The sequence below is a fragment of the Megalopta genalis genome, chromosome 1 (assembly GCF_051020955.1).
Source record: "Megalopta genalis isolate 19385.01 chromosome 1, iyMegGena1_principal, whole genome shotgun sequence".
In the NCBI taxonomy this organism is placed as follows: domain Eukaryota; kingdom Metazoa; phylum Arthropoda; class Insecta; order Hymenoptera; family Halictidae; genus Megalopta; species Megalopta genalis.
The window spans coordinates 41372845-41390257 of NC_135013.1; the positions used below are offsets into that span (position 1 = coordinate 41372845).

At 34.9% G+C, this 17413-nt stretch overlaps 1 protein-coding gene across 7 annotated transcripts in view; it reads right to left on the reverse strand.

Annotated features, from left to right (window-relative positions):
- LOC117218700 (cysteine-rich venom protein kaouthin-2) overlaps positions 1-17413 on the reverse strand; it is a 234481-nt gene that overhangs the window by 112252 nt on the left and 104816 nt on the right. For all 7 annotated transcript variants that reach the window (XM_076527920.1, XM_076527917.1, XM_076527918.1 and 4 more), the window contains one exon: positions 16925-16992. The gene's annotated coding sequence lies outside the window, so the exon portion shown is untranslated. The remainder of the gene's footprint in view (positions 1-16924; positions 16993-17413) is intronic.

A 17413-nucleotide genomic window follows, 5' to 3' on the forward strand; every position in this document is an offset into this window, starting at 1 on the left:
GTGTACGCAAACTCTGAAAACATGGTTTCGAGGAAAACGCGTTTAAAGCTTTCGGTACAAATAAGTTACAGTTATTGGAAACTAGCTTCGAATTTCACTATGACGGTTTATAGATTTATGCAAAAAAAGAAAAATCGTAAATTTTAAGTTTGTAATCCAGTTTCGACTGTTAACGAAGGTCGCTGTCGGGTCGACAGCGTCGCGCGTGCTCGCGAAACCATTATCAAGAGAGACAGACTGGAGGGAGACCGTTTTTCCCCGTTGCTTTGCATCGCGTACCCGTTGCGATCTGCCATTCAACTGGGTACCACTATTTGCCGAATTGTTCGGTGAATACGTGTGCGGCCTCGGCTGCAACCTGATTGGGTGCATGTGCAATTCCATCAACCACTAGCGGAGCCGAAGACGCGACCGAATCCAGTCTCGTTCCCCGATGCGAATCCTACTGGATGCTTCTCCTCAACCGAGACGACGAACAGGAAATATCGCTACGCGACGAACTTCGCTAAGAAATTAGCCACTTCTAGCGGCGGAAACATGCTCACGCGCAAACTTACGGAAGATGCTTATGCGAGTATGTAGCCGTAACAATGCGGCGCGTTAATAAGACGATACGGAGGTTAGTATCGCGATACTACTTGCTTCATCTGTTCTGTTGTAGCGCTTATACTGATTTGCGGCAGTTTTAGACATTTTCGATCTTATATCGAGCCGGAGTCGACATTGAATTTTCATTTCACTGACAAGAGGAGGGCACCGTGGTTTATCACCGATTTTATTCGAGGAAATAATATTTAGGAAAGTATACTGCGGATCTTCATCTTCGAATCTCATTTTCGAATATTCTTTTGTAACAATTAAAGTATAAGAACGAATGCTTGTTGTTCTTTTAATAAAAATTTCTTTTGATAAAGTTCGAATGAAAATAGCGTCGGCGTATGTAATAAAATTGATATTATACTCTATGGTATTGTACACTTCAATTTCAATTTTAGACGAAGTTTAGAGTCATCTATATACAGTATGATCTGTTTTATCCGTACTTCATTCTTAAAAATAAAATACGAACAAAATTATATGATTAAGTTTATATGATCGAATTTAAATAATTAAGTTTTTACGATCAAAATATGATTAAGTTTATACGATTAGGTTCAAAATTAACAAGTTAGTCCATACCTAAGAATATGTACGATCATTACTTATTACCATAAAAAAGAGTTTTCAATCACCTCTAATGTTTGAAAATTTTTCAATATAAACCTGAATCGATAAACATGCACGCTCTAGCTGCGAAAAAGAAATTTAAGCAAGCAACGACGCCAATTGGCAAACATTCGTGACTCGACAACACCAAATGGCGTCATCCGTAACCGAAACTGTTGACCCGGATGCACACGCATCGGGGTGAAAATTACCCCACACGTTTTTATAACACTGTCGCATGAAAATGGATATTGTCAAGCTTATCCACTTTTCGATGCCCCCGAATGATTGCCTAACACATATTGACAATACGTATCAGTCACATATTTTAATATTTTCATCGTATGTAACGAGTGTTTTGTTGTTTAAAATGAAATAATAAATATACTTCATTCTAGCATTGCTGTACGTTTAATATTTCATTGTTCAGCAGATCCACTAACATAAACATCAAAAATATATTTTATATTACATAAAATATTCGATGACTCATTCCCTTTTTCCGTTTTTGTAAAACATTTTTCATCGACAAGATCGTCAATATGAATTGTTATAATGTAAATAACATCCACCAATCGTTTATTGTGTTAGGTCGACGCACGAAAAATGTCAGATTTTGTTTATTCATAAAAATTACTTCTACCAGTTTCGTTAGTCTTTTATTTGTTCTATAATCTTTTTAATAGTAAGGCTATCTGTAATTTTTTCGTATAATTTTCTTATATGAATACAAATTCTACAGCAATGCTGCAGAAACCAATGCTGCAACCATAAACAGAGCCTTTGACAACAGTAGTGTGAACGAAAGGAAAGTGTGGCGTTGCTTTGCAAAGTTCCGTTTCGGAGATTTTTCTTTGAAAAATCAGCCGCGCGCTAGACCGGAAACGGTTGTGGATAATGACGTCTTGAAAGAACATGAGGAGAATGATCCGCGTCAAACATCGAAGGATTTTGCTTTGCGTATGGATATCTGTTAATTCATTTTAATTTTTAATTGTCAAACACTAGCGTTTGCGCTCAGTTTTACTTTTAATACGAACACTCTTTATTCTCTGTTGACAGTACAACAGCTATGCATTCAGAGATGTGAATAATTATAAAAAAAAAACTGATTTTTACATTTTTAGTGATATTTAAATAAAAACTTAGAATAGAAATATATATGTTTTCTTTTGGTTTTTGATTAAATATAAGTAAAAATGTAAAAGTTACTTTGATTCTATAATTATGCATACCAATCTAGATGGCCTCCTTTAGCTGAGACATACTATATATACAAAAAAAACTTAACCAAACATTGTATTTGTATATTTCTACTTTGAGTTTATAATTATGCACATCACTGTATTCTGTGTCTGTGTCTATGAATAACGCGACAAACAAACAAATAATCACTTAAATGGCAGGACAATAGATAACGCAAGCATACAAAAGGCATGATTTACATTTGTTTCTAACAATATTAATCGACAGCCAAAAGATGGCTAAATGGACACAAAAGTTCTTATTATTGTTAGAAAAGATCCATGATATACACATCATGATATACATATAATTATATATATTATCCTTTCACAATAAACTAAAGTATAATTACACTGTAGGTACGAGAGTAATTCCTATCAAAAGTGAAAAACAGTCCTGAATGTTTTCGTTTCTAGAAAATGAGATTCAACATGTGAGGTGATTGTCGTCCTGATCCCAGTTAACCGCTTGCACTATAGCGAGTCAGACTCGTGATGAAGATATCGCACATAATCCACTAACTAAAAACGTTGTTCATTTCCTCTAGATCGAAGCAAAATTTCATTCTTCTCTTATCAAACTCTAGGAATGAAAATAAATGAACACGTACAAGAAACCAAAATAGTATCGTTCTGTTAGGGAAATGGTTGAGAACGAACAACTGCTAAACAACTTAGGTATGAAAGAAATCGTAATCAAAGGGTTAATGTTGAAGAGAATAATTGAATTGAACAAAAATCATATTATTGATCAGCTTGAACGAAAATGATATAGAAGTCAAACTTTTCGCTTGAATTTAATGTCAGTTCTAACCCATAACAATTTGGGAAACCTAGCACGTTCGTCTTTACCTATTTTTAACATTTCCTCGCACACGATCTACTAGATACAAATGTTATTCGTCTCATTTAAATCAAAATGATTCTTCTGTAATGAAAATTTAAGAATTGGTTCAGAACGATGAACTGTCAATCGTCGCAGTTGCGAAAGAAATCATATTGCAAGGTTTTAACCCTTTGCATTCGAGGTCTTTTTCTTTCGAGCGAACCATCAACTCGAGATTGAATTTCCTACAGATAATTAAAAATGCTTTTATACACAAATTAACATATAAAATTACATAAAATATTAAAATATAATTCTATGTATCTCTTTATATATCAAGGAAGGGAATTTGTTAAACATTAAGCTTTATATCGTTGCTTTCTATGATATTTTATAAAACAGTCTCCAAGATAAATCCTCGGCTTGTCGGGATAAGTATCGCATAAATACGTGGTTTGGTGTCGTTCGCCAGGCTTATTCCGTTGAGAGCAATCCTTGCAATCCTTCCTCACTCCTGTTAGCATAACATGTAGTTTTCCCAATCAATCGGACTTCATCAAAATTGCAGGTTGCAGTAGAAACTCGATGTCGTGTCTGACGAAAATCTCCTCTCAATTGGTCAACCAAAGCTTTTGCATACCGCAAATGAGTAAGTAGCCGTTCGTTTCTCTGCTTCTTCATTGATTTATAAAGGATATAAGAATCGATAGAACAGATCTCTAAACCCTAAAAAATAGCTTTCGCCACATTCACTCTCTATTACCCTGATTTTTGTGCGTGTGCGTGTGCGTGCGTGCGTCTCTCTCTGCCTCTCTCTCTCTCCCTCTCTCTCTATCTCCCTCTCTCTCTCCCTCTCTCTCCCTCTCTCCCTCTCTCCCTCTCTCCCTCTCTCCCTCTCCCTATCTCTCTCTCTCTCTCTCTCTCTCTCTCTCTCTCTCTCTCTCTGTGTGTGTGTGTGTGTGTGTGTGTGTGTGTGTGAACTAACTAACATATTGTAATGATATTGGACTTATATGAATTGGCTGAAATCGAGAAATTTGCAAAAAAATCAATATTTTATTGTTTATAATTTTGTTATGGTTTGTTTTATAATTTTGTTTTGTTGTAATCGCTATCTATGCGAACTCTTTCTCTAGTCGCCTTGTTGCTTGGACGATATCACTATCACTGCTATCAAAACGATAGACTAACTGTAGAAGAAAACCTTCTACAGTTAGAGTCTTTCTAACATATCTGTATAAACGTCTACCTGGAGCTCATCTTCACTACTACTTGTGTCATGAGACTCATTCGTGTTTGAACGTTTTGCCATTGTTCTAATAAAAAATATGAATAAATACATAGGTTGAAAATTTCTAATTGTTATTACTAACTCACAAGATGATATTTACCAAAAAAACTTTTACCAAACAATTTATTTACCAAGAGAAGAATCACTTTTCCGATTTTCTCACTCGTTAGATCTATCTATACCGCTCGACGCTTCAAACCAGACTGAGTTCAGCTTTGAAAATCTTTTCCTCCAGATTTTATGATTATAAATCTCACTATACAGTGCGTGCTATGTTCGCATACCGATCTTTCTTCTACAATCTTGCCTTATCGCTCTTTTCAAGTGGCGTTTTTGAAGTGCTCGGACCGTCGTGAGCACGCCTCTCACATTCTCGTTAAAACCCGCTGATATTTCTTGTATATATCTTAGTAATTTTACTATATTTTTATTTGATTTCTTGTGCCATTTCAAGAGAAAACTTCAGGGAAACATGCATGTCTCAAAAAGTTGCGCTGAAATAACTCAATTCCTCGTAATCACTAATAAACTTTAATGTTCCACGAAAGGGGACATCCGAGTGATATGCTAGAATTACGATGTCCCACGAGAGGGGACAGCGAAGTGCAAAGGGTTAAAGTTATTTTTTCCTTAGCGAAAATGCACCAATGAGAGTTGATATTTATACATATATTATTGGCGACCGAGCCAATAAGTGGTCAAGGCACAGTTCTGTTGATTGACTCGGCCGCCTAGCGCTAGGCGAGCTCGTCTCTCATTGGTCACTGTATTTCGTTAATAACCCGTAAACGAAGCCGCGGATTGCATTTTCGCTACAGAAAAAGTTACTTCAAATGACCTCATTTTCCGCTTGTACAATAATTTTGAGACACCCTGTATACAAAGCCATAATCAGCATCGAAAAATCAAACTCAGCCTTACTTGAATTAATTTCATTACCACATTCCATGCTTATAGAGCTCAAAAACTTTGAGAATAATATTCCTATTGCTACGATTGTCAAGTCCGAACCGCAATCACGGACTAATTTGAGATAAACGTTCGACTCTCCATAAGATTATACACAAAGAACTTAGAATTGCACCTTATGATGCGATAGTGTCAGACCATGCTTCGGGTCCCAAAGAAACCAAATCCAAATAAACATCGTCGCCGTTCGAGTCACCGAACCAAGCCAAGTGGTGTGACTGAGATTCACCGCTAGAGTGCAAAAGATGAATAGAAGGTCAATGGAAAAAAACAATGGTTGTGTCAGAAACGAGTCGAAATCGTCACTCAGCCGTTGTAAAATGTTACCGAACACGGGATCGAAGTTGTCTACGAACTGCAGTAACCGGAACGACAGTAAACAGTTGTAGATAGAGTTATACTCGATGATGGGATCCGGGTGGGAACATCTTCGGCGAGGTTCCAACGGCGGTATCGATTGCGGAACTCAGCCGAACTACTTAAAAGTTTCCCTGCGGTACTCTTTTACGCGACTCGACTCGTTTACAGTTACACCGAGAGACCCCCGCGGCCCCTTTCACACAATCGCGCGCCCGGTAAGTTACAGACTGTAACTCGACCAGTGCCGAATCTTTTTTTCCCCGAGGCGTATTCGTGGACACGGATTACGATCCGCCTCGAATTCTTTTCTCGTTAGCCGGGACTTAAGCTCCCTTAAATCCGGGCGCGCCGAGTCCGCGTAATAAAACACTAATGAAACGGCAATTAAACGGCGTCTCGGACTCGATGAAAAGACGCGAAATGGAACGCCGCGGCCTCCGCTTTGGTAATTGCTGGCTCGTCGCGTTAATTAGCTCGCGGAACCGAATATGTCCGACGAAACAGATCAAATGCGACCACTTTAACGAAAGATCAACACTCCTTTAATAGTCACTGAAGATCATGGGGACCGTTCGCGGACGGTTAAGACTGTTTGGATAGTTTTCAAGAAGCATGAAAGACTTTCCAGGACTTTCGCGAACAATGGTGGAAAACTGCCGACGCAAGACAGGGGATGACAGAAACGAGCGTATTTAACTCCTTAACGACCTTGCCGTGCATGTCACGGGTACACTACATTAACAAAGACCAGCTTTGAATCGTAAAATCTTTATTAGAGAAACGATATTTCGTTTTCTGGGCATGAGCGGGAGCTTCTATCGCGATGCGATCGAAATACATCAATTTTCTTTTGACAATCGGGTGAGAACGAGTTTAAACATTCATTTACAGTTCTGGAATGATATCGAACTATAGAGAAGCCTACGTAAGTATGTAGAAATATGTATAACTAGGTATAACTATACAATACTACATAAAACTATATACAAGTGTGCAGAACTATATACAGTTATAGTAGAACTCAATATATTTATGTAAAAGTATGTACAACTATATAGAACTGTACAGAACAACATAGAATTATGTGCAGCTATATAGAACTATACAGAACTTTTCTTTTCTCTTTTTTAATTTAATTTATTTAATGTCGTATTTGCTTAATAGCAATTAGCGACCACTTGTGGGGTAACATTTGTAGGGTTACATGTAGTGTAATATATACAATGGTTTTGCATTACATTTTTTACATTATTTTCTTAATCTAAGCTTCTTAAGTTACTATATAATTTCGCTAAACGATTTGGTTTCTTCTAAGTATGACGTAACATTTGCTGTTTGTTTGTAGTTGTCCAGACATTCTTTGATGATATTGGGCATTTTTACCTTTTTTCTGATATTGTTCTATACAGGACATTCTATTAGGATGTGCTTAACAGTAAGCTCATTGTTACAGTTGTTACAAAATGATTTATCTGTTTTAGACGGGTTCTGTGTACTGATGTACACAAAACTATGTAAATGAAATTATGTAAAATTATATGAAAGTATATAAAACTATGTTCAACTATATATGAGCCATTTATTTTGAAAGTGCCATAAGTCAATTTACCGTAATGAAAAGTGGTGATTTTTTTAATGTTTATACGAAATCATTTATACCGAGAAAAATATCAGTATCCTGAGATAACAAATACAAGTAAATCTTCTCGAAAGTTAGCATCCATATTTTTAAACGTGTTAAAACGCAAACCCTTAAATATATCGACTTAAAAACAAAGTGACTTATGCCACTTTCAAAATAAACGGATCATATGTGAAAGTATATAGTAAAAGTAAAAAGTATATATTTTAAAAGTAAAGTATATATTATAAAAGTAAAGTACATATTATAAGTATACAATATAAAAGTAAAAAGTGTATAAAACTATGTTCAACTGTGTAGAACTATATATTAACTATGTATACCATACGACTAGATTTACCTAGATGAAAATATTTGTGCATTTATGGGATGAACGCGTTCTACTACCATCTGCTTCGATAACAATCTTGAAATATTTAATCGAAACGAACAGTTTATTTACTACGTTGGAAATCTAATAACTGTTGAAGTTTTCCTTGTCGTTTTCTTTTATTTTTATGGTATATTACTCGACATCTTTGGAAATACTAGATTAATTCCATAAGTCGTGCAGCTTTGAACGGTAACTCCAGTATCGTTTTTCATGACATTCTCAAATCTATACGTCAACCTTTTGATACCATTTTCAAAACATTTTTCGAGTTTCGAATGGAAAAACTTCTATCCGAGTTCGTGCTTTTAATCCTTCGCTATGAAATGTTGTTGGTCACTCAATCTCGGTTTATTGGAAAGGTAAAACCTTCCATTTTGGAATTCGGGGAACCTGGTTCGGCACTTTCTTGCGCTCGAAACACGTTCTTCTTGTACATTGTAAATTGTTATTTAACAGTGTTTCGTTGTTTGATTATTATTACTTCTTTAAACTTGTACAATGTACGACGCACAAAACAGGATTTTGTTGGCATTCATTCTTTGAAAGACATTCGGACAAATTTTTACAAGAATACGGCTTAAACAAAATTCGGACATTTGGATGCATGAAGTATAATAACGATCCAATAGAAAATATTTTTCTGTTTAAAAACTTGATACTTCTGGAAATCTGCAGAAGATTAACGACACAGCTTTGCCTTCAGAGCTACGTTGCATGTGTTTAGAATTAAAAAATCAAGCAGTTTTGTACTCCTAATGAAATTGCGCAGTATTTGAACCTAATTGCAGAAAGAAAGTTATGATAAAAGATTGAAATTTATACCAAACGTCTTCGTTTTATTTTTGTAAAAATAACTATTGAAGTTTTTGAGTCATTTTGCATCTACATCATAAAGTGGTTTCTAGAAAAACGCGACTCTAGAAAAACAAGATTCTATGCTGAAAAAATTCTTTAATTAATTCGGGGATATAATTTTTCAGATGATTTGTTAGATATGTTCTCGTTCTATTCAATGCCTTTGCTACGCTTAAATTTATCATTGTGGAAGTTTTGAAAATATTCTCCCATAGTATTTATTTGTGCTACGTATTCAATCGAAGATAGAACTAACAATAAGCCACCACATGGTAAACTACTTTTGATTGCAAATTATCTTTACTAACTGAATATGCAAAACAAATTATATACATCCATTTAAAAAACTAAGTTGATCTTCATAACTCCGAATGAACAAAAAATAAAAAAATAATAATTTATGTGCAGCTTGTAGCTAACTTAAAACTGTACACCTTGCTGAAAAATTTCATATGTTACACACAAGGTGTCATGCACACTAGAAAATTAAAACGGCCGTCACGGTTAAATTACTTACTATTTCGGGTCCGAAAAATTAGTAAATATTCTTCAGACGTTCTAAAGTAAAGGTGAACAGCGTTTTTCTTAAAAATATCACTGTTACATAGTAAAAAAAATCCGGGAAGTTCTCGCTTCGTGATTTGTTCAATACTTCGAATGCGGTTCGAGTCCGTCCCGACCATCTGTCAAAGCCTCGTGCTGCGGGCTCTCGAACTTCGCGCCGTTACCTCTCATTGGTCAGTGTTTTCCGTTAATAACTTGTAAACAAAGCCGCAGATCGCATTTTCGCAAAGGGAAAAGTGACTTCAAATGATCTCAGCTACCCCTCATTTTCGGCTGTTAAAATAATTGTGGAACACCCTGTATATTTCTACGATATATGAAAATGGTATTTACAATGACGGGAATCCTCGCGTTGGGGAGGACATAACCGTTAGGAAGTTTTTCAACTATTTTTGCTCCTTCATATTAAATCTACTCACTGTGGTTAAAAATGAACTGTTACCAAATGTTTGTTACGATTGAATTTATGAAATTTGAAACAATAGAAAGAATATCTATTATTCCCAATCACTAATCTATGTATCTATTATTCCCAACTCACTAAAATTATTAGATAAAGAGGGAAATATTAATCTGGCTCTCGTTTGTTGCAATTGGCAAAGAGAATATTTACATTTTGCATGAAGATGTTTATAGCGACAACGAAACATCTATTTATGCAAGTAACGGATACCAAGGAGAACATCAATATTTTCAACAATATCGCTTGAACAATTTCGCATGGCAAACCTTCGCTGATCCATGCTGCAGTTCTGAAACTCGGGTTTCATCTTGAAATTGCATCCCATTTCGACACAATACCTCAACCGCAAGTTCCAGGAACGCGGAACTTTAACAGGAAATAGAATTCTTCAAACCTTTTTCAATATCAATCACTACTTGCCCCAATTCAATCGACGGCATTTCAACTATTCCTCGCTTTTCTATATTGATCAACGAAATGTTCAAGTAGGTCTTGATATACATCAATATACATCAAATCTGCATATATAACGATTCAATCACGAAATTCGTATAAGCTCCGGCGCAAGTTGCATGCAAAACATACAGCGGAAACATTGCATTATGGAAACTATGCAAACTCTCTCTCCCCTAGAGACTAGAAAAATTTGCTACCGAAATATGTTTCAAATATAAACATGGAAATGCGTCCAATTTAAAAATTAAAATGCTTAACTTTTGTACGGCGGATATTTTTGAGCATTTACAGCAGCCACGGCTAGATTTGTATATTACTGAAACCTCTTTGTGAGACGAAAATTAATCCATTTATTACTTTAAATAGTAATAGTTAATAATTACATATGACCGCCACAAAATTAGAATTTAGATGGAATGTTTCTAACTCCGGGTCCAAATGGACCCGACACCCGCCATGTATATCGGAGAGTTAATATTAATATTATTTTTCTAAATTATTTAGTAATTTCGCGAAGTTCAATATTTTCGACGCTGTAAGTAAAAATCACATAATTTTCACAAAGCATACAATTATTTTACATTTCGTTGCTTTCATCTTCAGTTACAGCTTTATTATGTTAACTTAAATAACTCAATTAACCACGGACTACTTATTAAAGTAGTTCTCGCATATTATTATCACAATATTCGTCCAAGTGAACTTATTGGGTATTATTTCAGAGAATTTAGCTTCCTTCGTTACATCGTCAGTGACTACATTATTGCTGCTTTTACTTACGCGAGATAATTTATGCGAATAGCCTTGTCATATTCCTTCTGTTTACTCATTGTTCCAAATACTTCATAATATTAATTCCCAATTCATCAATTACTTCTCAACAAGAAGAACAATGAAAATTACATTTCGTATCGCACCCTTAATTTTCAAAATAAATTGAAAAACATCCTCTAAAATTGATACATTAATGAAGTATGTATTAGAAATCGTATTGAGAAACAATGTATCTTGTCTTATCTAAAAGAACAGATTATGTTTACTCAGAATAAAAAAGAACTGCGAAGATCGCGTTTTCCGTGGATAGATCGTCTGTTTTGCTTTAACTAATTGAAAATAGAGATGAACCATGCATTACTAAATTGTTATAATTTCATTTCATTGTATTTTACGTGGAATTTCTGTGTAATAAAGTGTTCTACTCTGTTGATTCTATAGTTACGAAACAAGGATAAATTAGTTTTCTTCTGTTTTTCCCTCTTTTTACTGAATAAAATTTATCCCGTTTTAGAACAATATCGTTTTCCGGTACAACCTCGATTGTGACATACTTCATTCATTATTACATTAGCGACAATGAGAAAACTTCGTTCGTTATAATTATGTTACAGAAAATCCATAAACAAGTATTTCATTCGCCTTTTCCGATTGCAAACTTAAACTGGATTGTTTTTGCATCCAATACCTCATTTACCGACTATAGAAATGCAAAATTTATGTTCAACGGCGTAACTATTTAAAACCAACAATTGTTGGACAATATGTAAAATCGTCTGATGAAGGATTTCTATTTTTCTTGTGAAACGCTGTTTCATCTCGGCCTCGCTGTAAGTCAAGTAACGGGTATCGGGCGTGCCCGAAACTCTTGTGTCCGATGCGAGTCACGCTCACTATTCTGCATCGCGATTAGGCTACGAACAACGGGGTACACAGAAGGTCCGTCTTGTCACCGGAGTGCAGCGAAACAACGGGCGGTCGGTGTTGAACTATGAAACACCTCTGTCGGTCCGCGCCCTTTGGCGCAAGGAATTCACTTGGAATGGATAAAATCTCTTATAAAATCCCGCTCGGCGTGTCCCAAGGCATGCATACATGTATGAAAGTGGTTGCCCCTCGGCCAACAGGCGTACTCGCGAACATCAGAATGTGAGCACAGCGTCGGGCTGTGAGATACCGCTTCAAATTGCTCGCGCGCCGCATCTCAAACGAGCCTGCGGCTCCGTGAATCTCCGGGGAATAAACGTTTTCGTTTCCTTCATTTGTGCGAAAATATATCCAGCCGCTACTGGATCCCGGGCTCTCGGCCCGTAGCGAACAACCGCTCCTACGTGAACAATTTTTGCCCGAATTTTTCATGGCCCCGTCGCCGAGAACGACCCTCCATCTTCTTACCGCGCGGACATCACCGCCACCGCCGCCGCCACCGCGACGGTAGTTGTATTGTTTCGCGCAGAATGAAGTCGCAGAAATGCCTCGGACAAACCCTTCGGGTATATAAAAGTTTCCAAGGAAGATACGTGGAACGTTCGATGCCGGAAAGTTTCGAGAGCGGACGCGCGGAACGTTCGCCGCTCTGCTTCACGAACTACCGAGTCCTTTCAACTTACGGTAATAAAACACGATGTAATAGTTTTCATAATTTCTCGAACTTACTTTGCGGCTCTTGCCGTTCATTTTCTTCTGGTGTTAACTGTGTCTAGAGTTAGAAACAATTTGATTTTCTGAGAACAGTTTGTAGTTGGACAGTAATGGACAGATGTACAGTGCTGTACAAAATTACAGACTCGAAGTAACTTGTACATTGTTACTGATATCTAAACGAACACCAAGAAAAAAACTATATTTTCTAATCTCTAACTACCTTCCTATTTTCTATTATTTTTTATATAGAAATGTACAAATATGGTGTATTAAATTTTTGTTGAAATACCACCACTGTATATATGGATACCATTTAAAATGGAATAACTTTTCTGAAGTTGAACGAAACGATTTGAATTTTTCTGAGGTGCCAGAAGGGCTAGTTTGTCACTTAATGCATAACGAATTTTTTTGCAAACATTTCAATTGGGTGGAATGATAAAAAAAATAAAAAAATCACGTTTCTCAACTTTTTGATCTTGATTTTTTATTATTGTTTGTTATTCCATCCGATTACTACTTTTACAAAAATTTTGTTACACATTATCTGGCAAACAAGTTCTAATATCTCAAAAAAATTCATCAGGTTGGATACAATTTTAAAAATGTTACTGGTTTCAAAAGGTGTCGACATTTATTTTTTTGTCCACGACTGTATATATATTTAGTCACTTAGGGATTTATTTTCATTTTTAATCCAGCTCTTTTATCTTATAATTTACCACAAAACAGAAGAGAATTTTAAACCGTGACAGTGCTTTCAGAATGACTTTATGTTATTACTATAAAAATACGTTTCAAGTATTTGAAACTGTATCATGTTCTCAATTGCAAGTGTAATGTAATTCTAATTGCAATCACATTTTCATTTCATTCACCGTGAAAACGAGATAATAATATATACAATTAATATAAATATTGATAGTGAATATACTATATGGACGAGTATACTCGTTAAATGTTTATTATACATAATTGAGATAACAGAGCCATATTTATCAGTTTGTTTTATCTCGCGTTACCTTTCTAATAAATATGAAAACGCGTTGCACAATATTAACAATTATTAAATGAAACATTTGTCGAGTACATAATTTCCTCGTAACTATAATAACTGTTTCCGTTATTTCCTTTCAATGTTAAATGCACTCTCTATATTAATGAATTGCATTTTTAGCTATTTCGTCACAGTAACTTATTAACAAATTAAACAATGTCCTAAAAAGAAACGTATTTGATAAAGTCTATTTCAGTGAATAATATGAAAGCTTGAAGGTTCATTTAAGACTCACATTATTTTAGAAATTAAAGGTAAGATTGTCATGGAATGAAAAGTAGAACGTACATTTGGAGCATGCAGTAATTAAATGCATTTAATTAACGCGAATTCGCATGTCATAATTTGAAAAGTAAAATATTTCCAGAAGATTTTATCCACTTTCAGCATTGTAATCCTATGTGACGTTTTAAACAAAAAAAAACTGCCCAGTTGTCCTCCACGAGTTAAATCTTTTTAAAACGCAGTCGAAATTCTTGTTTCAGCGAAAACTCTTTTGTTCGTAAATGCACGTTGTACTCGATTTATATTCAAATGAGGATATTTATTAAAGTACAAAATTTTCATCAGCGTGGTACCTATTAAACCAACAGTCTTTCGATCATTTTATTAAATTTTAATGAAAATAGCTGCCATATAAGCACGCCTGTTTCAAAGCACCCGATATTATTCTCAAGAATCCAATATTGAATTTCTACGTGGAAAAAATATATTAAAGCCTTTGCCAGTAATCATAATTGATTGAAGATTCTTTTTAATATTGCATTACGTAATTTCTTATCTAAACTTTCAATAATAAATATATTATATGATTAAATTGAAATTACCGGTTTCAATTGTGATTTGACTATCGATCTGTGTATCTATTTATGACGTATACAAATTTTTAAAATACAGAAAACGTGTACATTCTTGAAAGTTAATAATATCGATATTTTATTGTTACTACATGGGAACTGTCCGCGAATGAAAGAATTTTTTCCTCATGTCAGTTTCCAAAAATTTAAGTAATTTACATAAATATCTGCAGACTGATTATGTTAATAATTTTTAATTTAATATTTCTCCATCCAGAAATGATCTTATATCGTTAACAAATATAGATTGTTTTTAATGAATTAGTGGCAGTAACAAATTTATTAAATTTAAGGCGACATGTATGTTACGAAGATTCATAAGATTTTTATTTTATTTTTAAGATTTATTTGTATAAAATTATGTATCTTATATAATATCTTATAATATTACATTAAAATTTTTACTCTTTATACGTACATACCTCTTTACATACATAACCTTCTAGTTGACAATAGAAATATTTTATTTGAAAAATAGAAATAGGAATCGGGATATTAGTATAAGATACATAGAGTTTAAGAAACATAAATCTTGAGTCTACTAACAAGTACATGTAGTCGAGAAAGAAAAATTGATTTTTTAATACCAATGAACATTTAATCAATCAAGATATGTACCATTTACCTGATCTTATTTTGATCAATGTGCAATAAAACAATGTACAATCTTGCGAAAAAGTCGCGATAATATACAACTAATCGAACATTGGAAAGATCATTTGCCAATAATAATTTTACATTAAACGACTTAATTTCGTCTACTAAACCCTTCACCAACGAGAAACGGCCTTAATATCTCGCCGAAATCATTTATAAAGCTCTCTCAGTATACGTACAATGAAAACACATTTTATTGGAATATCTTGTGTATACTCGTAATTCTTCATAATTAGATTACGGATCTTTATGTAAATTCTTACTTTCATACGTTATATTCCAAAAATCGAACTTAAAGGAAAGCTTCCTTCGTCAACTAAACAATTACCGATTATAAGAAGAGAATGAAAATGCTACTAGACCGTGTTAATACATACATTTTCATGCAGTTTAAAAATCTTTAAAAATCTCTTAAAAATCTATTTTTAATCGAAATTCACTCCCATGTAAAACCGCGCTTGTTAGACAATTGTGCACAACTCCGTTTAATGAACAAAGGAGAAGCATTTAAAGCGTTACGGTTATTTTGCAATTAAATCGAGCATTATTGCATCTCCGTTCCATCCTCGGATCAAAGCAGAGTCACTTTGGAACGTGACGCGTGCTATCTTTCCGTTGCAGGCGGATCATTGTCGAAATGTAATACCGCTGAAAACGGCCGCTGTAAACATTGCGTTTCTTGCGTCCGAGCACGGTGCTCCGCATAATCATAAAACCTTTCATCGTTTCGCCGTTGTTTCCAGACAATCCTACGCGCGGCCCATTATTCTCGCACGCGAGGGATAATTCAAATATGCAATCGCCATTGCCCCCGGATACACGGATGAATTCAAAAGCGTTTCCCAGATAGAATCCGTCGCGACGGTGCGGAACGCTCACAGGTAGCTTTAATCTCCGGAGTGCGATGCCGCGGGATCACGATTCTCGTTATTGACGAGTAAACAACGAAAAATAAACGGTTTCCGCTGCCACATAAAATATTCGCAATTAACCAGTTGCCGAGGATTCGCAAGCACCGTGCCAGGCAGACGAAAGTAACATTCTGAATAATTTTAAATTTATTGTAGCTGCCATTACAAATGGACATTACCCCTGGCAAAAACTATAGAATACCTTTCGAAACGCTATAACTTTTTTAAAACTTGGCTAAACGACTTGTATTTTGTTTTAACGTTAAGGGGACTGGTTTACCGTGCGATCGCTGAAATACATTTTTTAATTTTGCTGTAGTAGTAGAAATTCAAATTGTTACTATCGACCTCGGCTCCCATATTCAACCCCGTTTAACCATTATTTGGACTGCCAATTACTGCCAGTTATTGTTACAGTGAATATTGGATATTTCCAAATTAGTAAGTGCAAATTTTACGTTGATATATTGAGAACTTTTGATGTTCATCTCAATAATAAATTTATCTGCTAGAAACGTTTATTAAATAATATAAAAATTTTTAAAATGTTGTTATAGATACCGTAAAAATAAAGATTCCATTCTTAACGGAGAGATCAATTTCATTGAGTTTGATGTTTACTTGATGAAACTTGATTTTACAAATAGTGAAGTTTGAAATAATTGCATTAACGTATATTGATGACGGCATGTTTAAAGATCCGTGGGACCGCACTGACCACCATGATCCAGTTAAGAGTTAAGAATGTACGCAGAAGACACAAGACGGAACTTACCGGTAAATTGTCAAACGCAACCGATTCGTTTCCTGTTGCTCTCGCGCCGGAAATTCGCAGGTTTGATCCTGAAACAGAAATGGACAGGTGAAAGGTCAGTAAAAGATTCACCTGATCCGAAACTAGTTTCACGCATGCGGTTGTTACGAGACAGTGTACGATGCAGTACGTTCCATTTGTGAACGAACGACAATTGAAGTAAGAGTTACTATGAAATAAATCCTTGTTCGCTTAGGAATATAATTTCATAACCAGTTATTTTGATAAAGAAAGAACTTTTCATCTAATTTTCAATTGAGAAGTACTACAATAAATATATTACGTGTGCTTAAATTGCTCACTCCACAAATTTGACTGAAAAGCCTGTAATAGCTATACACAGACAAGAATAAAATGTATGTATATATATATATATATATATATATATATATATATATATATATTGCTTAAAAATAAACACAAATCATTTTCTAAGTTTTTTGTGATTCT